Here is a 27,212-nt window from a genome sequence, read left to right as displayed (position 1 = left end):
GATACGAGGGTCAATATGAATTATTCTTGTTTAAATCACGGAACGACAAGTGAGGCTTTGCTTCAAATTTTTAAGCCCATATATCAGTGTCTTTAGTAGTTTGTTCAAACAGAAGAATCGAATGAAAAATTTTCAGACTCGCCAAACTCCAAAAGAGTGTAATTTTTAATTAATTTATATGTCGAAGCCAGGGTCGTTGTCAATGCTTTAGAGCAGCTATGGAGTCTTTACAAGTTCTGATTCGTGCGTATTATAGGTATTTCTAGCAGGCGTTTATGAATTCTCATAGGTATATAAATGATCGACTTCATTACATTTAACATTGGAAGCAATAAGAATACTAAGTTGTTAGAAATATTTTCATTTTTATTAATGCCAAATAATATTGTTTGGGATTCTTTCGGAATAAGATGCTACAAATCCTACAGAAAGTTTAAATTGAAGACATTTTGAATGACTATGGTTTTTATTATCTAATTTCCACCGTGATTAAGATTTCTGAGGTACCTAAGTTACATTGCGTTATAAATGTAAATTGGAAGGCATAAATTAAACACCTCAGTTCATGAATCACAATTTGAAAAATAGCGACCAGGACGAATTCGGTTATTAAAAATGACTATAGCTCAAAAACACAAAGTCTCACAAAAATCTCGGCATAATGTGTGGACTATACTAAGCCGTCAATACCAAGCAATTTAATTTCACTATTGTACGACGGATGCTATTAATTTTCTTTTTATTAAGGAATTACATATTCAGCATCGTGTAACCAATTTTGAATACCGACCCCTAGACTCCAAACCGAGGACCACGTCTATAGAATATTTTCCTTCGCCCGCATGAATTTTCGGGCTCCGACACGGCAGTGCTCCTTAATCCGCGTCACGGATCTATTCGTTTCCAAGCGTCACGACCGCAGAGAGGTGCCCTAGCCAGCGCACGGCCCACGCCGACGGGCCGTGTCCGAAAAAAAATGGAGTCACGAAAAAAATGGTGAGGTGTTGGCGAGGAGCATTTAGAGAGGCGGGCGTCAGGCGTCTTCCATTCGTGAGCCCATGCAGAGGAGGAGGGGGAAGGTGTGGGCGGAGAGGGGTAGGGGGGGAAGAGTTTATCATATGGGATGGGAAAGGGGGGGTGAAGAATAGAGAGTGGGGAAGGGCAGGGAAATGTTGCGGAGGAGGTGGAGGGAGGGTCCGCCTCAAAGAACTTGGGGAAGTCGGGGGAATATTTTTTTATCCCACTCCTACCCATCAGGATAAGGGGAGAAGGGAACGGGGAGGGGTGATCGGACCAAATTCATGAGCGGATATGGCTCCAAAAGAATATAGGAGGGTGAAATAAGGGGTGGTGATATGGGTAGGGTAAGTTAATGGGAGTAGGTATTATCTATATACTATAAAGCCCAGTTACGACCACTCGATCAATTATACAAATGCTTGGGGTGAACGAGACGAGATACTACAAAAAGTCTTATTACGACCCCTTTCTCGGCACCGAAGATAGCGGGTCATCCCCGTGAAACGTCTGCTAGCTCTTGTGTCTCTTTTGTACGTGTTCCTGTGTTTTTTAATTGTCAATTCTGTCTGTTCTTTTCGATCATAAATATATAATTACAATTAGGCTGGGAGCCGCTAGAGGCTGCGCGCTTAGATTGCTTGAACAATTGAGAATAGATATCTTTAAGAGCGATACGGAGTATATAATATTAGAGTCCCACTACATTTCTGGGTCTGACAGAAGCGATAAATTAAGAGAGATATATGGCCGAACGGATAGATATGGGAATTCGTTTTTCCCCCGAGCCATAAAGGAGTCTTTTTAATGCTAATCTTAATTTCGCATTTCATTTTTATGTGTAAACGGCTGGTGTCTAAACACCTCCTGCCATACACCTTTTAGGCGGCTTGCGGGGTAGTATGTAGATGTACCTTAAGTTTGAGGTAACCCAAGGAAAGGAATTGCACCCCTTTCTATGGACGTGCGCCATTCACCCAATTTTGGCTAAGCTCAGGGTTCCACCCTTATCTATGCAAACTAGCCTACGTACCGAAGCATTGAGTGAGTGAGGGTACTCAAATGTCCCGAATTAGCATTACGGAGTATCATAGTATTATACATCACCAATGTCTGAGGGATTTCCTCAAAAAAGATAGATCAAGAGATAAAATATATATTCATGACAGCTAGGTGCAAGGGTAAACCAAATGTGTGGAGGTAAGATAAGCGGAAACGGCTAAAAAACAACACAGTATGGCGTAGGCGGCGTTTTAAATTAGGTATTTTACGACCTCCTTCCCTTGAGTTTACTGACTGGACCCCTAACTGGCGGGTCAGATGAATCATACGCGTCGATTTCCACTGTATTTAGTGTGGGATCGTATCTACCCTTCGGCATCAGCTTACCCATAATTATTTGAAGAAAATTCTGGAAAGCGTACACGTTAGAGCCAATTGACTTGATTGAACGCCAATTTAGCATCGTAAGAGGAACTTTAATAGGCAATGCAGTCGCGCCCCTTATCCTGGTGAGAAAATGAAATATTTTATCCAGGAGCGTGGCCAGTGTTAATTTTGGCGATAGTGAGTCAACGTAATACCAAACCTGTAAAAGACAATTTATGATGAAAAATGAAAATAATTAACTGGATTGAATAAAGGAAGGGAATACAGAAAATTTCCTATGACTATACGAGTCATTCTTCATCTTTGGTTCACTGAGGTGGTTCTTTGAGTTCCAATGAAAAACACAATTCGGATGTATTTCAAGTTTTAGCATTTAAAATAAACCAATTATCACGCCTATTTGATGAGGATAAAACTAAAACTATAGTTCTTTTATCACCCTATTTTTTCAATGAAACATTTATCACCGTTGGGCATAAATTATTTCATACATGAGAGAACATGTTTAACGCTGATAAATGTATTTTGAAATGCAACTTGATTTAAAAATCGAAGACGCATAAAAATCAGGGCAACGAAGAGTCATAGTCTCGCAAAGTCACCACAACAACGTTTCTATTCATGAAAAGTGTAGCACTCTGGGGGTACTTATTAATTAGCATCAGCATTGGTATGCATAGGACAGGGTGTTCGTTCGTTCGCTCGAGAAATTATTATAAAAAAGGAGCAGTAAAACAAATATTTCGGTAACATGGTACTAGTTCACACAATATCACCAAATGTAATTGAAATTAGCCATTAATAGTTACCCATTCATGTTGTTAAGTTTTCATTCATTCAATCATAACATAGGTATTTCGTTTGAGACCACGAAGTAATGGAGAATGCTTGGGTGACGTATCCCTCAAGCATTACGTGGAAAGTGATTCGCCGGCGCTATGCTGATGCTTAGCGGTATGGGCGGGAAGTCGGAGTTGAATAATAGGAGGATGGGGATGGACTTGGAGGGAGCGGAGGAGGGAGAGGCCCCCGGGGGCGTCGGCGGAGGCAGACTGGCGGTGGAGGCGGGTGGCGAGGAGGCGGAGGCCTCCCGCGCGGGTTGACCTTTATTTCTGCTCGGATGAGTCCGTCTATCTGTCCTGCGAAGAGTCATTTCCGTCACGAGAACTATTTTTCACGGTCACTTTACAAGCGAGAGAATTTGCCATTCCTCCTCCTCTTCCCGAAACTATCCCTTTCGGTTCCCAGCCACAGTCTGCATCTTTCGAACCCTTTTTTTTCATCCAACTCCGGCCCGAGTTTCCCACACTTTTCGTTTACCTTTTTTCATCACTTTCCCTAAATTCAATTCCCCCTCTCGTTAGACATCCTATTTTTGGAAAGTTATGTGAAGTCATCGGACATCCTCTAACCCTCGCAAATTCTCGATGCACGAGGTGACCCAGGAAAAAAGGACTGGCTCCTCTGCTTCGAATTAAAGACAATCATTCCTCTGCGCCTTAGTCCGGGTAGAGCTGCGACCTGAACCATGCATACCATCCTTTGAGTTGATCACTGAGTGTGTAACGTAAAAAGGATCACCTATACATATGATAATTTGTTCCTTTACAGGTTTAGGGAAATCTAGTGTCAGAGCTTATCTTATTTTAGCGAAAGAAGCTGAGAAAACGAAACGCTAAACCTCCAATCCATCTGCTGAGCGCTGTACTGTGATTGCACTCTACAGAGCATAAAACGGTGATGGGGATCGTCCAAAATAATTTAAATATGGGCCTGAGGTACACAAATGCAGCCCTCTAATATCCTTACCAGTCCTAACCCTGGCTTCTTATTTTATCTATTGCCAGCGCATGGAGAGAGTCTATTTTTCCCGAGACACAATGGTATGCACTCTCAAAGCATGATTTGTTGCGAAAGAGATCATCTTCAAGAACTGAAAGAGGTCTTGAGGAGGTGAAATAGCATCTAATCATAAGTCCTGGCATTGAATATCTGCTCGCAGGGAATAAGATGTTTTAACAATTATTGCCAATACTCGTGTAATTCCATGAAGTGAGTTTTTTTCCTGGCTGAGGTAATTCAAGGACTGTAGCTCTTCGTAGACCCTACTTTACATGTGCCAGTAATCTTTACATTTAGGCCAGTTTCAAAATTAGCATTATACATGGTAACTAATATGTTGCATAATTTACTCAATTAAAGTTATATTTTCCACAAGGTAAATATTTTGCTCTTTTTTAATAATAAGAAAAATATGTACTTATTTCGTAACGTGTATAGGTATAATTTTTAAGCTCTATCAGTTTGGCTGGGAGCGATGGACTGAATGTGGCATTAGAAACTAAATAAAATATATAAAAGTATGATTGTATAATTTTAGCTGCATTATGGCTCGGATTGCCTAATTTTTTTAATTTGTGCTTTCTTAAGATCCTCTTGACAGTCATTTAGATCAGCCTTACGTCTCTCTCCCTCATAATTTGATGGTCAGAGTGTAATCACTTAATGCTATAGCAACTTTAATTATATTTTCTTGATCAATATATTTTCTGAAAGATTTTATCGCTCTTTTTGTGAAGGCAGGGTGGCGGAAATAAATGGCGTGACATTCATGGTTACAATAATTGTCTTTGAGCAGTAGCATTACGACACAGCCAGGAAAAAACTTGCGTGCCGTCATGCTGTCATACAAAAGGTGGTGCCATAACACCAGCACATAATTGTCCAATTTCGGTCAATTACCAATGAAGCCATAGTAAAAATAGTGGCTGTTGACAGCATGGTCAAAGTATTGCGTCTGTTGGTGTGTAAGACCTCGGTTTATCTGTTTTCTCCTCATCACCCTTTGAAGTCCATCTGCTTCTAATTTTTATACGAATGGACACCCATATAGATATGGGAAAACCATGGAAAATATTAATGTTTTTTTAAATGACGAAACATGTAGAAAAACTGCTGCCTTTCACCTCTCCACCTCCTCTAGGATTTTCTACCATGATGTTTGCATGTTGGAAAGCTCCTGAGGACTTATTGAGAAAAAAACCTTGTCTTTTTCATCATCGTACAACTAGTTAGCTGATACTATTGTGTGTTCTTATCCGAATAATTGTGCAAGCAGAGGAGAACTCACCTACATGCCATTCGCTATTTGAGATATTATGATGATTTAAATCAAGTATGTAATTATTTAATGCCCCTGCTTTTGCAACCGTAGCCTGACAACTAAAAATTTCTATTCAAAGCGCAAAAACCAAAGCCAAGTACTCTACCCTCTAGCCTGTTACGCTCCTCCGCCTAAATATTAGCGCGAATCTTCCAAATTTTCTCTCCATTTCTCCGTGCTTGGATGGGGCAGCTTCACTAAGCTACTGCGGCAATCCAGGTGTCTGTCATTAAAGAATGAACATTTTCAACAACACACGCGGTGAAAAACCCGAAATATATTGCTGGATCGCACCAATAGTCTATACTAATATTTAGGCGGAGGAGGTTAGGTGGTAGACTAGTAGGTAGAGTTCTTGGCTGCTGAAAATCCTGAATGTTGGACCAAGGAAAGAAACTGGATCCCTAACCCCGAATGCATAATATTAACTCACCTGCATCTTATATTAGGGTGAGCTGAACCCTCACCTATCCAAGCAAACCTTCGGGTTGAACCTATGAGTGACTAATGCTTACTGTATTCATCGTAGTCCTTCATACATATATTGAGGCCTTTCGTCACTGATGAGACAGAAATTTATTTTTTTAATGCTTTAATTTTTGCAATGAATCGAAGACGCATCATGACTTATGGAGTGAAATTTTCGCGAGAGAGAGATGGAGTGCTTAACTCTCCAAGTCAGGCGTCTAGACGGTCGTTATTACTCGGCCTGCGTGATGAATGGACCGCGGGTCCGAAATTGATACTCCGTTTTAGACAGTGCCGTGCGGACCTCGCGTGAGAGCTATTGATTGTGGTTTTGGGATTGGAGAGACGCGGCTGGAGGAGGGTGAGGAAGGGCCGGAGGAGACTGATGAATGAGGGGAGAGAGGAGAAATGGAATGAGGATAGGGAAAGGGCTGGAGGGTAATGGGCCTGGATGGGGGTAAGGGATCGAATACTTACAGCCCAGTTTATGCAAAAATTAATCTAAATCATGTTTTGCAAAAAAAAACCTTGGAAAAAAAAACACCGACTATGGTTTCGTTACAGAGTAACATTATCAAGGTGAAAAATGCAGGTAAATTGACAATATATATAGCAGAAGGTTGAAGAGGATGTTGGTGTCAATAAATTACTAAGTGGAAATATCAAGTTGTTGATCCTTCTATTCCTGCGTTTATGGATTTCCACCAAGTTACGCCCGCTACGATTAATTATAATCATATAGCACTCATCAAGTATACATATTCTCGTAAGGATAATTTCAATTCATACATTTTCACGCATTGGTTAGAGTTGTCCTTTGACGCTGTAAATATATCGATTTTAAACGAAACATCCAATTAATTATAATTGGATGTTTCGTTGAAAATTATAGCTGAGGATTTCAAGTATTTCGGTAAAAAAAGTATTTAATAAAGAAGTAAATACAATCAGAAGGGGACAATTTAATTATGTTTAGAAAAACATCTAATTCGTACTTTAGTGCAACACACTGTGGAGATGGGCTCTTCAAGTGCAAATCAGAGCGAAGAATGATTAAAAAATGTAGGGATATAATGCTACCGCTGATGACCTGTGATATCTGACAGATTGATTGTTAGCCATACTTTTAGAGCAGCCCTCTATTTTCCCTCTTCCTCTCCCAGCCGGAATCTCTTTCTTCATTTCCCCTCGTTGGCTCCCGTCACCTTTTATTTCATACCATCTTGCCCTTCGCGCCTCGGCGCCACATCGGAAGAGACAGATGGATGAATATTCCGCCTCACGCCTTTCACTTTCACTCCTCGGCGGACGATACGGCACGCCTGCCGCGCCGCGCAAAAAATTGAACATCGCAGGACGTCTTCACCGGAGGACGCGACGGGAGAAATGTTGCTCGGTATGTGAAGAGGGCATCGCGCCACCGTCCTCGTTCAGGCATTACTTACTATGTCAGTCTCGTTTATCCGTCTTCCGCATACTATTGACCCACCCGTACACATAACTCTAGGAATATCTGTCAGTATAACTCACATAACTTCGACAGTTCGCTCTAACTATCGTGTCTTACCTTCGGCGATCTTATTGGGATTATAAGATTCAGGCTGGAGAAAAATTGTATCGCAAAATTATAAACCTGGATAGCTAATTCCATTAGGAACCAAAATATATACTAATCGCACAATCAGATCTAAAACAATTTTTTAACACCAGAAACTTTGAGAAATGCACTCCGTGCACAGGGCTCAGGGTACACTATTCTGGATTAGGACACGACCAGCGTCGCGAAATTTACAACCTATATAGCTGATGCCAAAAAATTAGGGAATTGGAATATTTGCAGAAATCCAATCTGTATCCCAGACTATTCTAAATTACTCGTATTTATTGGCTGAACCACACGTGCGTGGGGATTTCGTTCAATTAGGTTCTAATTATGTAAAATAATTGCCAATGATATTGTATTGCTGAAATTGCGACTTATTTTTTTTCTATTTGACCTTAAAATAACGCTTAGCGTCGAAACGCGTTGTTATTATAAATAAACCAGTGGAGAGCACAATAAGTTTATTCACTCTACTAAGCATACTGTCCATATATCGCCAAACTCAGTTGAAGTCGCCGAGGTCAAACTCCGGTAAAGGTTTCGGAAACCTTCAAGAGAATTCCTTTAAGTGCGAAGCGGCCTAGAAAAAGGAACCCCCCTCTAATGAAAGTTTCAATGACGTATGTCATTATTTTTAATACGCACTTAATAGTTAATATAAATCCTCCGTTTTATTGAACCTTTCTTTTTTCCAAAAAAGGGGGTGTGGTAATTCACTGTTAAGTATCTTTATCCGTTGAATTATGAATAAGACATATAACGTACTGAAATAAATTTGAAAGTTTAATGAATGTTCAAGGTAAATCATCAGATTCATCGGAATTATGAGGGACATAAAGGTAAGGTTCTCTTCACTCGCGCAGCAGTGAATCGCAAGGAGCGTTACGCTTTCTCTAATTCAAATTACAGTTATTTTTCGTGCGCTTGGCTTTCTTTGCAGTTTTATGGGCTCTAAATGCTTAAATGGAAGCATCGCTTTCACTCTTCAGTCTAAATTGAGGAACTTTCAAACCGTTTGTAAAATAAAATTACCATTAATTCTAATAACTTAATGATGGATATCACGTTTGACACTTATGAGCGTCTCGGTACAATTTCCTTAATATCAATGTAAGGAGTAAATACAAAATATGAAATAGCGCCTTTCCCGTTATGTTGATGAGTTCTCACTAAACTTATTGCTATTTTATTTGAAAATAAATTTCAGGTAACATTTTACAGAAATATTTCTAGGTTTTTAAGGCCTGAGAATGGCATAATTATGCGTAGACTGAAGCTCCACAAACAGGAAACCCTCTGTATGGAAAGCATTATCCTGCATACGATGGGAGAAAAATGGTTGATCACTACGTTTACTTTAACGAAAGAAATGTTTTTATATTCCCAAACGTGCGCGAGAGGTTATGCTTGAATCAAATATTTAGATTCTATGAAGAAAATCATTCATTATGGTGACTTCTTGCTCCTTTACTGTTAGGTATCGGCCTAAGATGATATAAAACTAATTTATGGAGAAAACTTAATTCCATGATTGAAGATAAGAAAAAAATCGCGTGTCTATCAATTCTAGGCATGTAGCTATTTTTCAAATGTATATAATACATAAATTATTTTGCTTTTTGGACAAAGATTTGGTGGTATCTCTTAAGTCACTTATTCAATATCATTCATTCGAAATTGTTTCATAGTATTTTTTTAAAGCCATCCTTTCCGCGGAAATCATCTTGAAGAACAAATTCTCAGCTCCTGCTAATCGTTTTCTGACTAAAATCTTGGTGCTTAATATACCTACCAGTTATCGATGCATTTCGTTCGCCATGTGTTCCTTTTTGGGAAATATTCCCCAGATTGGACCGTCATTCCGGTTCCATTTCGGGGGTGAAGAGATAATTTGCGCGTCGAATTCACAGACGTGAGTTTTAGTTTGGCTCCAAAGTGATAGTTTGGCTGCCCACTCGCGTGTTGCGCAAAGTAAGGCGATCCCTTGTGACGGGAATGCTTTATTCTCTGCACGATATCCACACTTATAGGGCATTTGCTTTTTTCCAAAATGCCATGTAAGTCGAAAGAGATAATTATTGACGGGAACATAGTATGTAGAAATGATGGGGTTGTTTTGGAAACACGAGGAATTATACGAGTGATTTTTGTGAACCAGAACAGCCGCGATAATCCTATTTGAATCAGAATTGTTAGGTTGCTTTCGTCTTCAATATTCTGTAACGAAAGTGTATTGTTTTCTATTTTATCGTGAGCCTTATACTATTTTAATTGATCCTTGTCCTTTCGTTACTCCGGAATCACTCTGCAATGAAATAAACTGGATACATTTAAATGATGATACCTTAATAAACTGAAGTAGGCTTTACATTCTTGCTGAGATATCATGCATGATATCTCAGCAGAGATGTAATGCCTACTTCGTGTTGCAGCTTAAATTATTTAAAAAGTTTAATTATAGACTTTAGGAGTATATTACATCATTCAATAAATTTTATCGAAAGAGTTATTTGATTATTTTGAAATTACCATAGATTTACCTATTTATCAATTTTACGTAAAGAGGAATTTAAAATCCTTGCGATAGCATATACGTAAGTATGAGACAACCTTTATAGCCGGACTTCTTCTTCAAGGACTCCCTCTCACTCTTCGCAAACCGTGTCCATCTCCGGGTTCCTTGAACTGTCGCACTGATGTCTTTTTAAGACTTGCCGATTAGATGAGGCGCCGCCGACGGGGAATGAAGTCGCATAACGAGCGACTAGCGAAGTGCATGCGTGCGACCTTAAAGCACTGCAAGGGAAGGAAAAGTTTCATAACGCCCTTGACCCAGTATACGACGAACATCTAATCTCGCCATTAAACCACCCCGCCCTCTCCCTCAGGAACTGCATGTGCTCGTGTAATGTGCGAGTCTGCCTTCGCATGTTAATGAAACGAATGCGGCTACCGGAGCGGACTGCGGCTAAGCTTACCCACCTCATCAAAGTACAGGCTTGTGGCGCAACGTTGAACCGCCAACGCATAGTGAGGAGATAAACAAGTGTAGCTATGGGAATGATTTCTAATCAGGGGTGGTAATAGAAACTATTAACGAAAGTCAAAACCAGTAAAATTTCTATATTTTCGTTCCCAGGATCGAAATGTAGAAAAGAAACGAAATGGTTTTAAACCCAGGGACCTAAAATCAGGGTCGATACGAAATCGGAGTAAAAACTACTTCGGGTCGAAACTAAACTAAATTCTGGGGAAAAACCAAACGCGTATTATGTTTCGCACCGGAGGAAATACTTGTTTCACCTTCGAACGGTTTAGCTTCGACCCACTCACCGAGTACGAAATATGGTTGAATGAAGTAGAGGCTCGGCCTACCACCATTAGATGCATCGGGCACTCATATGTTTACTACCAAGAGGAACGCAAACTGGCCATTCGATTTTTAAGCTCAATGTTTCAACCTCTCCACACTTATGTCAAACGTAATTGGTCGAAACTATTCTCTCTTATCCCCTTCCACTCAACTTTTGGGATCGAAACTTAACTATGAGCAGCGGAGTTTCATTTAATTTAGTTTCATTCCCGGAAGTAAAGTTTCGTCCCGGGTCGATACTAAACTCCTTGGTGATTTAAATCTCGTGCGGGAACGAAACTAAACCCAGGCCTCGTATTTTCGTTTCCCTCCGGGTCGAAAGGAAATATTTTCGTTTCATTTCACTTGCCATCCCTGTTTTAAGCCATGGCGGTGGCCAGATGTTATTAAAATATTCTGGAGGTGCCAATTGAGCAATGATATGGATGAGGACGCGTTGTACTCTTAGAGCAAACAATTACTGCCTTCTTTGTTTGGGACCAAGATTGACATGGCAAAATCCAAGATCACGCGATGGACAAGTTCAACCGATTCAGGCGAGAAATAGTGGAAGCCTGTGGCCCAACGTTGAAGCACCAACACATAGTGAGAAGATTAAAAAAATATAGCTATTCGAATGATTTCTAAGCCATGATTATTTTGACCATTCAAACATTCTGGAGGTGCCAATGGAGCTAGAATATAAATTAGGGGCGCGTACACTTAGAGCAAATGATTATTGGCTTCTATGCTCGGGGCAAAGGTTGAAATGGCAAAATCCAGGATCTAGATAAGATATGATATTTTGGAAGTTTGACATATTGAAATATAAGATAGTAACTCTTTTCCACAAGTATTTACTTGTTGAAAATTGCAGGTGCCTTTTACCTATTGCAATATCACATGATGGGATTGATAGATCTGATTGGCTGACTAAGGCTGTTCTCAATTTTAATTGGAAATGTTAAAATAATTAGTTAACACTCGCAAAAAAGAGAGGATTACAAAAATATTTCTGTTTCCCATAAAAATGCTGGATTAGGGGTTTCAATGCTTTCTACGGCTTTTAGGTCCTTCACAATTATCGTGAGCGCTATTACATGTATTTAATCTATGGCTGTACACCTGATCCAAGAGATTATGATCAAAATTAAAACGTGGTTATTAAGATGGAAACACAAGTATTGATTCATAACAACCCCTTCTAAGTTCCCAAGATGGAGAAGAATGAGCAAGAGGAGAAGAGAACATGTAGCCAGATGGAGAAGCGTCATTTAGGATGCACAAGTGACATAATAAAGAATAGCCGACGGGAAAAAATCAAAATGTGTATCCTCATTACGCCTAGTGTGAAAATTTTATTTCTTAATTCTGTACTTATACATTTGTAAATGAAAGTTATTCTTTGCATAGTGAGGTGTCGTTTCACATATGAAAGCCCGCTTAGATTTACTATAGTTGATCCACCTGCTAAATTTAGCTTTATTTGTTACTTTCATACACATAAATTATTATGAATATTAACCTTTCATTAGAGGCAGTTGTAGTCAAGTGAGTTTTTGATAAAATAAATGATCCAAGAATTTGCTCAATGAAAGTTAGGCTTAATAAAAACTATTGTTTCTGGTATCGGTAGAATGCTCTTTGAAAAATTTCTGGAGTATACCCAACTTCATTTTAACTTCTAAAAGTATAGATATTACTTGCTATCCATGTAACATTACATTCTCCCTTGTATCGATATTCTCAACCGTTCTAGCACTTTTCTAGGAAATATCAACCACATTTCCAGGGTCTCGTTTGCTTTTAAAAAACAAAGTACTCCACCCACGCTCATCCAGTTGTTCCATGTCATATTTTATGATAATTTTCGTGTTTAAAACTTAAGGTAGTCATTTAAAAATTCTCAGAGTATATAGAGAAGGTTTTTTTCAACATTTTTGTTAATCTCAAGCATAAATATTTACATCTGAGAAAATACGGTGGTGAATGATTCGTATTTTAGATACAGTAAAATATCTGAAAGTGTCTATTATACATGATCTGAAATTTTTAATGTGATATATTATGCGTTGCATGAGTAATACGCCTCTAAAAATACAGTCGGGTTGTATCAATGCATTCTCATTATGACGCAGGAGTTGGAACAGAAGAGACTGCGTCAGGCGGTCACGTGCATGGAAAGACACGTGTCCTTGAGGGAAACAAGGTGACCACTCACACAACAACTCGATTCTCTCTGCGGAAAATTCGCGTTTTTTCTTCATTGTTCTCTTTTAAATCTCTGTACGTCGTTGCATTTGAATAATTTCGCCACACGATAAAACGGAAGTTGGCTATTAAAAGCTTCCATTATCTAAAACGTCGAAGCTAAACATCCAAACAAAGGACTTCCTCAATGTGGTTTTCTCCAGTGTGTCGCTACCGCAACGACCAACTATGGAACTGACGCTTACAATGGGAAGGTCGGTCAATGTGACAGGGCGACATTGATAGCAATAACTCTCACGGGAAGTCTTCTCCCTGGGAGTTTCGTCAGAAATGCATATTGCTTCGGGAACAACATTTTATTTCTTCTGAAATCAGCATTGTTAATGCAAAATTATTTCAATTGCTGTCAAGTGGATTTCGTCATATTTCATCCCATTTGTTTTACCTTATGGTCTCGAATATTATCCATTGAAAAATGAGGTAATGTATTTTTATAATTGCCGATTTTTATTCCACTCTGCTTCTTGTGTGTGGATTGTTGATATTTAATTGGATGAGAGCTGTTAGTGCCTAAGATAATTTTAAATCACTGTTACAGATTTCATGTTTCCATAAAAAAACATGCAAAGGCTAAGCAAAATAGCAATAATTGAGAAAGTGATATGAGATTGGGAGAACGCACACAGCAAGCGTATCATTTGGATTAAAATCCTTCTAAATGCAATTTATTTTTCCACTTAAATAGATAATTTCTTACCTCAATTTCCTCGTCATGTATTCAGAACTGATTTGAAGATGTTCTACAATTCAATATTGAGCTTTTTTCATTGCTAACACATAATGAGTAGTTAAACTACCCATATGAAACGCCGGGAAAGGTATTGTTGAGGAAATCATCCGCGGCCATAACAAATAACATACCTAACTGATTTGTATAGCCCTAAATTAGGTCGCAGGATTGGCTAGATCAATCTAATATCACGATGTGCTCCCATAAAGTGATTCGGCTGTCTACATTCACCGAACCTATTTCCCGAAAATCAGCCTCAACAGACCATATGGTATACGTGAACAGAAGCGTGATCAAGCTCCGGCAACCGTCCATCAACTCTCTCCCGTTGAAGAAAACTTAATAATCTTATCCATTTCTGGCATTGCTTTACGCAAGCAGTCGACAAACCAGCGGGAGCCATTAAAAATCTTTCCTAAATACTTCCAAATTTGCAGGAGGGAACGGCCTTAATTATCCGCATTTCACGCGGATCGGATCAATAAAGAGCCAGTTGCATGTGGGCAGAAAACATTCCTTTCGCCATCGGAAAAGGTTTTTCTCGGACTGTTATTCAGTCTGTCGGTGGCTTCAAGGAGACGCGTGTTTGAGACCGTCGGCTGGTGGCGTGAGCCTCTGAGCCGTGATTGAAAGGTCATTCTGCCAAAATTGGAGACAGCCCAGAGGTTTGTCTCTTAAAAGGTGCCTTCCAGTGGCGAAAGTGCTCGTGTGTGGCTTTGCACGTGTGTCGTTAGAGCCTCTGCTAAAACTTTTTGGGAAGCACGCGGTTTAATTAGCTCGCTAATGATAAGAAGCCACCAAGGGCGTTTTACCTCATGTCATTTCAACTTATTTGCATTTCTTTTTTCATGTGTCACGTCATCCCGGACGTAATTCACGCCGAAGGATTCTTATTCACTCCGCCCGATTCATGTAAATAGCATAGTGTTGCACAGTATTGATAGTATAGCGTCAAAGCCCACCAATTCATTTAAGTTGGTCCATCACGTGTATTCCTATTACTTCAAGATTCAATCCAATCTTTTGTGGTTCGGTGGTAATGCAACTATTTCCCTACATAAACCTTCTCCTAAAAGCTTACTGCATCTAAATGCATTTCATTTAGCACCGAATACACTAATTCATCGCTCAGACTAATAGGCGTAAAAACGAGAGTCATAACATAATTAAAGTACGTGTTTTTATTAGATTAGCTTTTTATTTATTTTTCAAAATGCCCTACTAATTCATTCGTTGCTGACATTCTTCTAAATATAATTGAAATGTTTTTAGATAACCCATTTTATTGTGAATTAAGGTTTTTTCTCTCATTACTGAGTTTCTTAACAGTTTCATCGTCTTGCATACCATATTTTCAGAAATACACACACAATTTTAATCGCATGTGAAATAATTTTCTTCTGCTATGTTTACTGCAGGATATTTATTCAGTCATGAAGAGTAACTAATGCGGTTTTTAATACAGCTAGTTTCACCGAAGTATATTTTTATTTAAATATACAATTCCACTTACATACACAATTCGACCAGCATGGAGTTTCACGTGCTAATTGCTTAGAGCTACTAGAAAATTCCCGTTATTTTTGACCATTACAAGTCAGTCCTTTTTTCTCTGAAGATGTGCTATGCGCCAACATCTTCCACTTTAACGAGTCTCAACTCTATAAACGGGAAAGTAAGCAAACAAAAGTTCCAGTAAGGCCCTCAGACGACTTTGAGAAGCTCACAAAAGATCGCATCCACAGAGAGACACAAAAAAACAAACGTTTGCCAGTCTCAAACGCGAAGGTGAACGGTCGCAGAGGTATAGGAGTGGCCTCACCTCCGAATGAAAGAATGATGAGCTTTCAGGAAAAGAAGTCCCTTGATTTATAAGAGGGTGCATCACCCCCACTACGTTGATCGTATTTCGCCTTTTTTCGCGACCAATTACTCTGCTTGCTTAGAACTTGCAATCAACTTGCAATTTTCAATCTTTCAGGGAATAGGATATATTTGTTAGCAACCATAGGTCCGACTATAAATTTGTTAATCTGATATGCAGGTCGACGTCGAAAAGGGGCTACTCCATTTACCCTGATCAGGCCAAATGATATCGCAATAGCAAAGTAAGCGAAATTGTTACGCGAACAATCCGCACCGAAAATATAAAGGTCGATGTACAGTTAACATCACCGCTCATGAACCGGAAAAAATATTAAATCAGAACTCTTTCGAAGAAGCTAAAGAGCTGTTTTTTTTAGATAAGATTACCGTACTTTGGCGTAAATTTCATTTTTGGATCATAAAAGCTCTATTTTAGCCATACGTCATGGATATCGTGCTTCATCTTTTATTTGATATCTTAAAGTGTGTTGGGTTTCAAACCTGGTGACACGGGACTGAAACCAATAAGTTTTGTCTTCACATCTGAGCTATTTAAAGCTGTGGCAACTCAATCCTGGGACTTGGGGCTTAGTACGCAAAAACATTTACCTACTCTCTCGCGAACCTGGTATTTGAATAGCAGTTTTGGCCCGGATACACATCAAAAGGCGTATCAGTATCTTAATCATTGTTCTAAGTAGCGAAAGATACTCTGAAGCTTTTATATCGTTGACTTCAGGTATTTGTAAAATTAATTGTTAACCTTAATGTAATGTTTGAAACTGGTACCTATATATGTCATGCTTGGCAACAAACTCTGAATGAAGGTTTTTATTTATCTTAATTATTTAACATTATATTTTATACTAAAGCCATCATCCATGTGAATATATTTTATTTGCTCAAAGCAAGGCAAAGAACACAGCTGGCATATCGATGAGCAAAATTAAAACACAACGGATACCCGTAATTGTATCATACGAAGCTCCTTATGGGCACTTTTGTATGCTGGGAAATTTCATATCAGTAATTAATATTCATAGTAAATATACTAAGGCATATTGACCTACGAATAGTAGAATTTTCCGAAAATTATAATTCGGTTTAGACAGGATGTGCCACCTTAAGAGATAAAAAATTATATGCACCATTAAGGTATGCTATGACGAATATTAAACATAAGAATGATATGAAAAGATCTTTCAGGATATGATTTGCGCATCTCTAATTGATAAATGTTCATTGAAGGGCACGTAGCTACGCGACCGCTTCAAAGTCGATTGCTCTGTTCTCGTAATATCCAGGAATAGAAGTGATCAACGGATGGAGAAATTTTCCCGAGCCATCGCGCTAAAATACGCCAACAAAGTGAGGTATGCTTCGCTCAATTTGACTCTCTAGCGGGCGACGGTTCATTTGCATAACTGAAGGATGTGAGCTTCGGGGGATGACAGTGGCTTGTTTTTTCGCTCGCATCATCCACCTTTTTCCTTTGGCCGTGACCACGCGGCGGCGCCTCGCTTGCTCGTGATATCCCTACTCGCTGCAATTCATTTGTCTCCCTTCCTCATTCTCCGTGAACATTCATCTTCCAACCCTTTCAAGGTGCCCTAACAAACCGAAGCAACAATTGCGACATTCATCATAATTCTTCACTTCTATTCTTCCAACGCATTGGCGCCATTTTTCTGCAGAGTTGTTGAATTTCCTTCATTAATTTAATGGATTTTTTCCTTTTTTAATAAAACAACAAACCATTCCATCATATAGATAACTTTTTAGCTGACACTGTCCATGAAAACATATAACTAAGGCAGAAATATTAAATAAAAATTTATCCTATTTACTCCAAACGACTCCTTAAATTTCTCTTACAGTGAAGCATAATTTTTCTTCCTCGGTTGTGAGACCAATAAATCCCATTTTTAGTGCAGGTAAATAACCCTTACTCTTAATTTTCAATGCATAAACCTCACTGAGTTATAGTTAATACTTATGTAGAAATTATCATAGACTAATGGTTGCATAAATACTCGACTGCTTTTTAACTACCTGTATATGTCCTCAAGTTTTCCTTCTTCAACGTTTTCAGAAATTTCCTCACTCTTACGTGCATACTCCCATAAAATCCTTCGATTGGCACTTATCTCTATTGCAATCAACTATGAAGGGATTTGAGAGGAATACCATATTACCTTGAAATAATTCATCCTTTCGTTCATGGGACACCCTTCATTTTTCAATCTCCACCCTGGATGTTAGAAGTTCCCACTGAAATCTCTGAGACTTTCAAGGACAATGCATGGGGAAGAGAAGGTTTATCATAGTTTCCTTGCATATCCTAGCATAAACATCTCTTGCAGTGAACATTTAATGCCATCGTTTTTCTGGTCGTACGTATTCATCAGTATGACGCGTTTACTTTCTCATAACTTCACATTTAACCGACTATTTCCTAACGTCTACTGTAGAGTGAGGGTTGACATTATGAAACTTTATTGAAATGAGATGCTCAATATCTTTTTATTTCTGTAGGCACTCTGGTATAAATTGTGAGCAGTGTTACATTTTGAACCCCAACCCGCTTTTCCCTGTTACGTTGACAGTGATAAACTTATGACTCCAAGAGAAGCACTAAGTTGGCAGAAAAACGAGGGTCTAGCGTGGGGAGAATCACGAAAGATATCAATTGCAGCATGGTGGTTATCTTTGGTGGCAATTGTTTTAAGCTCCACTTGCAATGTTTCATATATCATATTATGTTTAGGAGAAAGTAGAATCTAGATGTAATATCGTTCTTCTCCTAATTAGACATGCATCCTAACGTTGAACAAATGATTCATACATTTTGTCACCAAAACGTTATTTCACGCCTTATTACAAAAACAGTAATTCTGGAATTCTCCTTCACTCAGATACCGCTCTGTTGCATTTAGTTATAATTTTTTTATATTTCTTAATCTACTAAAATTTTGCGTTCTTAAAATTTTGGATCTATCGTAAAATCCCTTTAATAAGCATCGATTGTATTTTCAAGACTAATCAGTCAATATTTTAAAGTAATAACCTCTATTAAGGCATACAATTGTGTAGGATCAATATTTTTTTATAAAATAGTCTCGGGATGCCATTGGTGGGCCATTTCCAGAATTCAATAACTGATAAAAGATTTCCCGGGCCATAAAAATCTAAAAAAAATTCTTTTTAACGTTTTATGCGAATTTTACACAATTACTTACGTTTCTCCTCTCGTGCCGGAGGCTTTGACAGAGTTTGACGGTTATTTAATTGCTGTGGTTACGGAGGACTGTTCTTTTAGGGTTATGCATTTGAAAGTCTCCATGTTTTACTGAACATCAGCCCCTGGTATTTTCCGATTTCAAATGCTTCCCTGACCAGACTGGTTTTCAAGTTTTATTCACTAGCAACACTCCTAACCACAGGAGTTGCATTGCCGTTAAAGTCTGACAAAGCCTTCAGCATGAGAGGGAAGCGTTTGTATTAGAGAAAGAATACGAGTAAATTTACCCAAAAAAAGAATTTCTCCACATAATTGCCAAAATTGAACAAAATTGCATTCTCGGGGCATTAGCTTCAGCCTGACGCATAGTGTGACCCTTGCCTGAATGCCTACTATCATGTGACCATTGAGGCTTAGCTTCTTTGCATCCATCCAATACCATGATCACTCATTCCCGTTTGAACGGATTTTCTTTATACAAGTCGTAAGCTTTTGCATTAAACCTTCAGTGAACTTTTATTGCCGAGTGTTTGAATTTGGACATGAATAACCTCGAAATTCTTCATTTTGTTCAGAAAACCATAAATATCACCTCTTTTTTGCCTGCGTTACGGGTAAAAATTATCCCTCGGTAATGCCTGTTTACGACTTCCTGTTCTCTTTCCACTCTATCTGAGGAAGCAAAACAAAGTCGAATTCGAAAGAGGATGCTGCGAAGGAAAGGAAAATGGACCACAGTCAAAGAGAAAAAAATATTAAATCATAATTCGGGAAAAAACTCAATAGCGGGAAGACCGATGTTTTTCATGCATCGGACATGTCTTTAAACGTTATCATCCTTGCAGTTATCATAAGGTAGCGACCAGATCTTTTTCAAGCAGTACTCAGTAGGGTTTTGGATAAATATTGGAAGGTAAAAATAATTTTCATATGCATTTTAAGAACGCTGGTCGAGGGATCCGCATTTTTCCTGATCAAATTGCGTGAAAATTTTGGACAACTAAGATGGAATAACCTTAGTTAACATTATGTTGAGAAGACTTTGCCCCACCATCTCGAAATTTTCAAGTTAAATCAAGTAGATTTTTGTAAAACTCGGAGTTTCAACTAAAACTTGAAAATTTTTTTCTCAGTTTTTTCTTGGATGTTGATTTTTAAATTTGAAATTCAAATAAATTTTCAATTATGTGTTCTCTATTCATCCCTAAATTTTCAAGTTGATAGCCAATGTTTTAATCTGGTGACCTTTCGCAAAAAAAGACTGAACGACTGATCGGAAGGGAGTAATACATCTTCACGGCACTTCATGCACGGCATAAATACACCAATGATATAGATACCTCCGCATATCCCATTTAACCAATCATTGGGTCCAATCACAGACTGAGTGATCTTACAACAACTTAACCGGTTTCAACTCGAGTTGTCTCCAACGCTTGGAAACCCTTGATCATATCGTGACAGCCCTGAAGTCAAAAGGTTTTGAAAAAAGGGTAAAATATAAAAAGTCTATTTTTTCATCTTCTTACATGTCGACAGGCAGTAATTTCGGCATGTGGGTATTGATATTCACCGAATTTCACTTAACTGCGTAACAGTGTAATTATATGCAGTATTTACCTTGAGGTAATTAAATTTTGGCTTATGCTCTGGTTGTGCCGTTCAGGTCATGCTACTATGGACACAGTACGTTCATTCACGGGATCGCCATGCTGATAGAATGCGCTATGTCACCTGGTTCCCAAACACATAATTCTTCATGCCTTATTATTTGATTCAAAAGGCATAATTTTTTTAAATGATCATATACTGGAAGAGGCGATAAAGACCTAATTTTTATTTGGTTTTAAGGTAATTAAAACATTGAACTTAAAAAAACACCCAAAAGTATTTATGCATTGTATGATAGACTATTATTCTAAATTATAGCCCATATTTTGGCACATTACTTCGCAGTATTTAAGATTTAATATTTCCCAGCAAATTGAAATTGAAAATGTTTGTATTATTAGGTTCTGGTCTTATAACACGGCTTGGGATACTAAATGAGATTCTGAAGTTAAATCACATAAGTAGCTTAAGGGTGAAAATCATTCAAAACGCGTCGCAAATTTCTAATTTAAATGTTGCAAACCTCCAATTAGCGTCACTGCTCCGAAGCGTAGCTAATTCGATGCTGGTTGAATAAATTACTTTCTCTTCCAGTAAGGTGCATGCCGCAAGAGCAACCGACCGACATTGCCGGTGGTGCTATTCCACGCTTTAACCCAAAGCCCCTTAAGGAGGACGAGCTCTGGGTGCATCCCTTTTTCACCCATTAAGAAGGAAGAGAGAAAGAGAGGTATATGAGGAAAAATGGAGAGAAATGTGTAAAAAAAAGTCTCTATGGAATCCAAAATCCAAAACCATTGCTTCATTTTTTTATCCCCGCTCCTCTACTAGGCTTTCCGTAGCGAGGTCTCATATTTACCGCGGCCGACGGCTCCTTCTCCAGCGTTTAGCATCGGATGGGTCTTATTAGGAGCAATGAAACCAATACTTTTTCCCTCTTCTCCCAACCCTAAGGCATTCCATCTCCCCCATTTCTTCCCCTCGTCCGTCAATCAGTCCCTTCACCAGCCGTCTTGTCTTTATCGCCTGGCCCTTCTTCGGCTCGATTCCGGTAACGCGCTGCCTACCGTCAATTGTTGAGTCCGAGGGGACTGGAAACGGACTCCATTCACCCTTACGTAGAGATTGGAGTAAATCGGCGGCAATGTGGTTGCGCCGTCTTCCTTTGGGGTACCTCTAAAGTTGATGGGAATATTAGGGGAGCTATTCGCGTGGTGCGGCTGTGAGACGAAATGTAAGGAGTGGATACGAATATCGCGATAGTAAATTGACTACGTGGTTCATTGATGCGATCATAAAAATTGTCTGGCACTGTGATAAATGTCCATGCTGAAGGTCGTTTTTCCGTAACGACGGAATCAGAAATTATTCTTGGTTCAAAAATTTCTCGTGGGCTTTTCTGTCTAATTATATTCTAAGATTTAATTCGTACTCTGGGATGATGCAATGAATACACGGTGAGATTCAATTGCATCTGAGATATATGTTTTCATGTCAGACTTTTTATCAACTATCAACCTTTTATTTTACACCGGAAATGGTTTACCACTGTACATATTTTATTTTAAGAAAAGAAAGGGTGAAGTAACAAAAAATGCTTGTGCAGAGTATAATATCCACATTTATTTATTTTATAACAAGATTGCGTGATTAGTGAAAGTGAAGTCTCAGGTATACCAGAGCTTACCTTGAGTTCAAATAACCTGTTTTTCATGTCGTCAAGAACAATCAAGTCATCAATTAGTCAAAGTTTTGGAGTGCTTCAATGAAATTGGCTTTTAATAATGGTGCTATTACACCAAATCTTGGCTGCAAAAGGAAAATCTAAATTTATCGTTCTTTTAAAATATTTATTGATCATATTTTTTCGCGTTATCGGTTTATGCTCATAACGCAGATCAATTTTCAATAGGCAGTTACAATATTTCCGTTAAAATTCAAACATCTGAAGAGAAAAACTGACTTTTCGTTGCGAAGTCACATTTACAGCGTGAGAAATGTGGCGATTGCCGGAGTTTTTTTTATATTCAGAGTGTCAGATTAGGCAAGATGGAAACCGTGTCGACTTTGGCTCCATGACGATTTTGGGTCAGGAATGAAAATGGTATGAGGGCCTGTGGTGAAATTCAGCCACCACGCTTAGGAACTAAAGCTGGGCAAAAAAAATCACATTGGAGTCTTTTCATTTGGCAGTGTCTCGTTTTCGCCGATCTTTCATAAGCGCGAATTATCAACGCAATGACGTCCTACAATGTTTCGTTCAGATTTGGCTTAATTTAAAGACAGTTTTTTCCCTCATTATAGCCCAAACTGTACAGGTTACTATACCCACTAATTATCTCTGTCTTGAAGTCGTTTTAGAGAAAAGTATTTCAAACATTCCTTTAGGAACAAATCAAATATAAAAAATGCGCCCCTTCAATGCACTCAGCTGACTTTTATAAAAATTGTTTACACGTTCCATTTTATGCTTCACAGATGACGTTCGATTTAACGAATCGAACTCTCCAATAATAATTAGAAATGATAGTTTCAGCAAAATTCGGCATGACTTTTGCACATATTACGTTTGGGAGAATTTTTTTTAGTATTTGAAGAAAAAATCACCAAAAGTTTATAAACGAATCTACGTAAAGATTCTTCCTACCAAAAGATTAATTCGATTGAACTCCTCGGAGACTGAAAAAATAATGCTTACGACAAAAATTCATCAAATCATCAATACCTTCATCTTATGGCCTTTACTCCGGCCAATAGAAAATACAGGTTGCCATCCAAATGCGATTAACTGACAACCATGCCCTTAAGAAAATAACTCAGCTAATACCATTATTATTTAGGCGTGTGTTTTCAGTAGAGAATGAAATTATTAATGTATTTTTGAGCCTGCAGTTTATTAGGGTAAGAGCGTTGAGTATACCTCTACCCTATTCTCGTCAAAGAGTTCGGAATCTCTCTTTACGATTCTGAGCAAGAGGAGATGGATGGTCTTTCAGAGCTAGGTAATACCGTAAACGTGGCTCATAAAATTCACGAAAAAGAAGGGGTTCCTCTTTTGGTGACAAATTATGAAAGAATACTCACGCATCTATTTACAAGTATTCGGTGTGATTTTAGGGCGATAGAAAAAAAATATAATAGAATTTTGGAGCCAGAGGTTTGGACTGCAGGGATTCTGTACCCAACAATCGCCGTAGGGCCCAACATTTCTCCGGAGAGCCCCATACGCGAGGAGATTTTCAAATGGGGGAAGGGTCTATTAGAGCCAGGTAACACCGTGAACGCTGATCAACGCTGATTCTCTAAAAGGGGAAGTTCTTCTTTTGGGGTCAAAGCATGAATAAAGGCATTTATGCATCTCTCCGTCGGGAAAGGAGGTCTGTTCGTCACACACGCGCGAATCCGCGAAGAATGGAGGGAATGAGTGAGTGAGGGAGAGTTTCGTGTCTTTTTGAAGCACTCGGTTGAGAAAGAAAGCGAGGGTTTTTTTTCGACCTTGGGTCTTTTAATCGGAAAATGAACTTCTCAAAAAAGTACCTGCTTAAAGGGGAAAAAAGGGGTTTTCAGAAATCATCCCTCCCCGGAAAGCTGGTCGCTCACTCATCACTTAAGATCGCGGTAAGCTTTCAGTGCATAATAACCGAGACCGAGCCTCCCGATTGCATCGTTTCATTTTATAGAACTTAATTCAGTTACGGATTGGATTAGGTTTGCAATGATTGAACCGTCAGTTGTAGCCCTTGATTTTGACTTGCTGATTGTTTATTACCCATATGGATATTAAAGGATAACAAAGTATCATCCTATCGTGTAGAATATTTGTTAAAATTAATTAGAGCACGCAGAAGTATTTTTTACACATATACGAAGATTAAGAAAACTGAGGATTATTTAAAAATCTCAAAAACGTTGTGTAGAAATATTTTTACTCTACACTTGTGAATTTTGGTATTGTATATTTGGAGTTGTGTAATGCATCAAAATAGGTTGGATTTTTTCGAGCAAATTACACTTTTTGTTAAATATTGGCGATTGGCTTTAACTTGCAAGTGGGAGCCTAAAAAAAATTTATTCTTGCAAGCGGGATCTTTAGAAAAATATTACAGACTCACGAAGCTACAAGGAAATCTGATAAAAAGTCCTAATTTATTTATAAAAAGTTCATTTTTCCTTTCCACTATGAAAAACTCGTTATGTGAATATAAAATTAGACGGTGGGAGTTTAGCAAACACCACAACCATCACTACTACAGGAATGAGTGTCCCTCCTACATTCTTACTTCGTGTTACGTGGTGATAACCACTCCCATTTCATTGCGCTTTGAAATGAACTTCAGTCTTTGATATCTCCGAGCACGGGGGAGAGAAAATGAATGATTGTCAAAATGCGCAATATCTATTACGGTTACAATGAACTTTAAAAAACACCAGTTTCAATATAATCAAAAGATGCTTTGCAGTTACAATGCATTTTCTTAATGTCTTAGATACACTAGACCTCTTCAGAACCGTATCATACTCCATTCCTACACGATTCGAGAGCAATTATTAATTTTACATGACTGCAGGACGTTCAAGAGAGCGTGAAGAGAAATTATGGAATGTCTGGAAAAATTTCGACAAATTTCAACAAAAATCGCACCAATTTAGATAAAAATTGGCGTGCTTTCTTCTTGGTTTCAAAAAGACCTAGAAAATGAGTTGAATTCTATATTATTGTATCAAGGAAATATGAGGTAATATTTATTGATCTTTATATTTTGTTCTCTTGAACAAATTGTTACCCTGCGAGATTTCTCCTATTATTTATTACATAATACATAGTCTACGGCCCACATGCTTCAAAATAATTTAGAGATCTCACTGGGATTTAACTTCTTGTTCTAAATAAATCATTCTTCTCGAATCGGAATTAATTTCGGACGTTGATGTCTCCGGGCACGGGGGGAGAGAAAATGAATGATTGTCAAAAAGCGAACTGAATCCATAAGACAATACTAAGCTGTGAAAAAAACTTTCTCTCTACCAATGAATTAATGTGTAATCACTAGCTGACCATGCAATTCCCGGCGGGTTTATTATTCTTCCGTATTTGTTGTCAGTCGTATGGGCTATTCTTTAACGCCCACCTGTACTACCTAACAGCCTCTACAAAGCCTTTTCTGGGTAAGCACATAGGGAACAATGAAGATATTTGATTTGAGATCAAGGATAAAAATGTCATGCCCACTTACCAGAAAAATGAGAATGATCGCGGAAAATCTTTGAAGGTCGAAGCGAGGGTCACTTGAAGTTTTATTATTTTTGCTCACAATCCACTGGGAGACAGCACTCGTAATTAATCCCAAATCACTTTCAGCGCTCCTAGACTTCACGTGTCGCAAAGAAAGTCAATTTTCGCGCGTTGTCCTTCTGCGGTTCAATCCAGTAGGGATTTGAAACAAACGGTCGCCGGCAAAACATTCACACCTGCGGCACACGAACCCACATGAACACCACAGTTATTCTTGCCTCGCACTCGCAAATAAATCAATCCTGCGTTTGTTTCTCTGATTAATGTTCTTCGGGTGCAATATTACTCTATTATCACCGCTCCTTTGTCTTGAATATTCACAGGCAGAGGGAAACTCAAAAAATCACCAGAACATCCCTGTTTTGAAACATGTATCTTCCTACTGTGCTGGATAATATGTATTGAGAGAGCACTACACTGGTAATTGTTTTCACAGCACCCTTGTTCCTTTGTTTCTTGTTGTTTACTTGTGTTGAACAGGGCACGGCACTAGGGAACGGATGGACGAAGGGTTAAAACTTTTTGTCCACTAACCCCTCCAATCTTCCACGCATGGTCTTCCTTGGTAATCCTCTGCTGTCAAAAAACGCGGCAAGAATTCCTTCCCTCGAGTCACAGTAAACAAAACGGCGTGCACTGGAAAAATCGAGCGTGAACCTTATTAAAGTCACGCGGAGGGGAGGGGGTGGTGTATGGAACACGGCACTGGGGGGGGTCGGGGTCACTGGCAAGAGTGCCCCTTAAGTTTTCACTTCACTCTTTTGTTTCGATACTCGCGCGGCAAAGTGCTCCAATTCTTCCCCTTATCCTCACTCTCTTCCTGTGACTATCTCAACCGTCCCTCCGCTCACCAACGTCTGACAGGCCTACCAGCTTGGATCCCATTACGACGCGAGAAACGTGCCCCTACCTCCCCCCTTCCTCTCTCTCCAGGGCCCTCCCCTCCGTCGGAGGAGAGCGTTAAACCAAGGAGGGCTCTCCCAAGCGGACCACCCCCTCCACTTCCCCCCCCCCCTACTCCCGCCCCCTCCTCCCACTCCACCTCCACTTGCTGCTTGCTGCCGGGACGTCTCCTCCCATCTTCATCCTCCCCCTCCTCCGAAGCTACTTCGACCTCCCACCATTGTGCCGAGGTTATTGTGAGATTCAGGCGTCAACGAGTCAGGTACCCGAATGATCTGAATGATGCATCATTCTTCCCTCTGATC

At 39.0% G+C, this 27,212-nt stretch overlaps 1 protein-coding gene across 1 annotated transcript in view; it reads right to left on the bottom strand.

The window, feature by feature from the left end:
* The window catches only part of LOC124156027, a 346,266-nt gene extending 319,412 nt beyond the window's left edge, over window positions 1-26,854 (bottom strand). The window contains exon 1 of the mRNA XM_046530314.1: window positions 25,946-26,854. The gene's annotated coding sequence lies outside the window, so the exon portion shown is untranslated. The remainder of the gene's footprint in view (window positions 1-25,945) is intronic.
* Between the last annotated feature and the right edge of the window lie 358 nt (window positions 26,855-27,212).

This window comes from Ischnura elegans, chromosome 3 (genome assembly GCF_921293095.1).
Source record: "Ischnura elegans chromosome 3, ioIscEleg1.1, whole genome shotgun sequence".
Classification (NCBI taxonomy): domain Eukaryota; kingdom Metazoa; phylum Arthropoda; class Insecta; order Odonata; family Coenagrionidae; genus Ischnura; species Ischnura elegans.
This window is presented reverse-complemented; position numbering and strand designations above follow the sequence as displayed.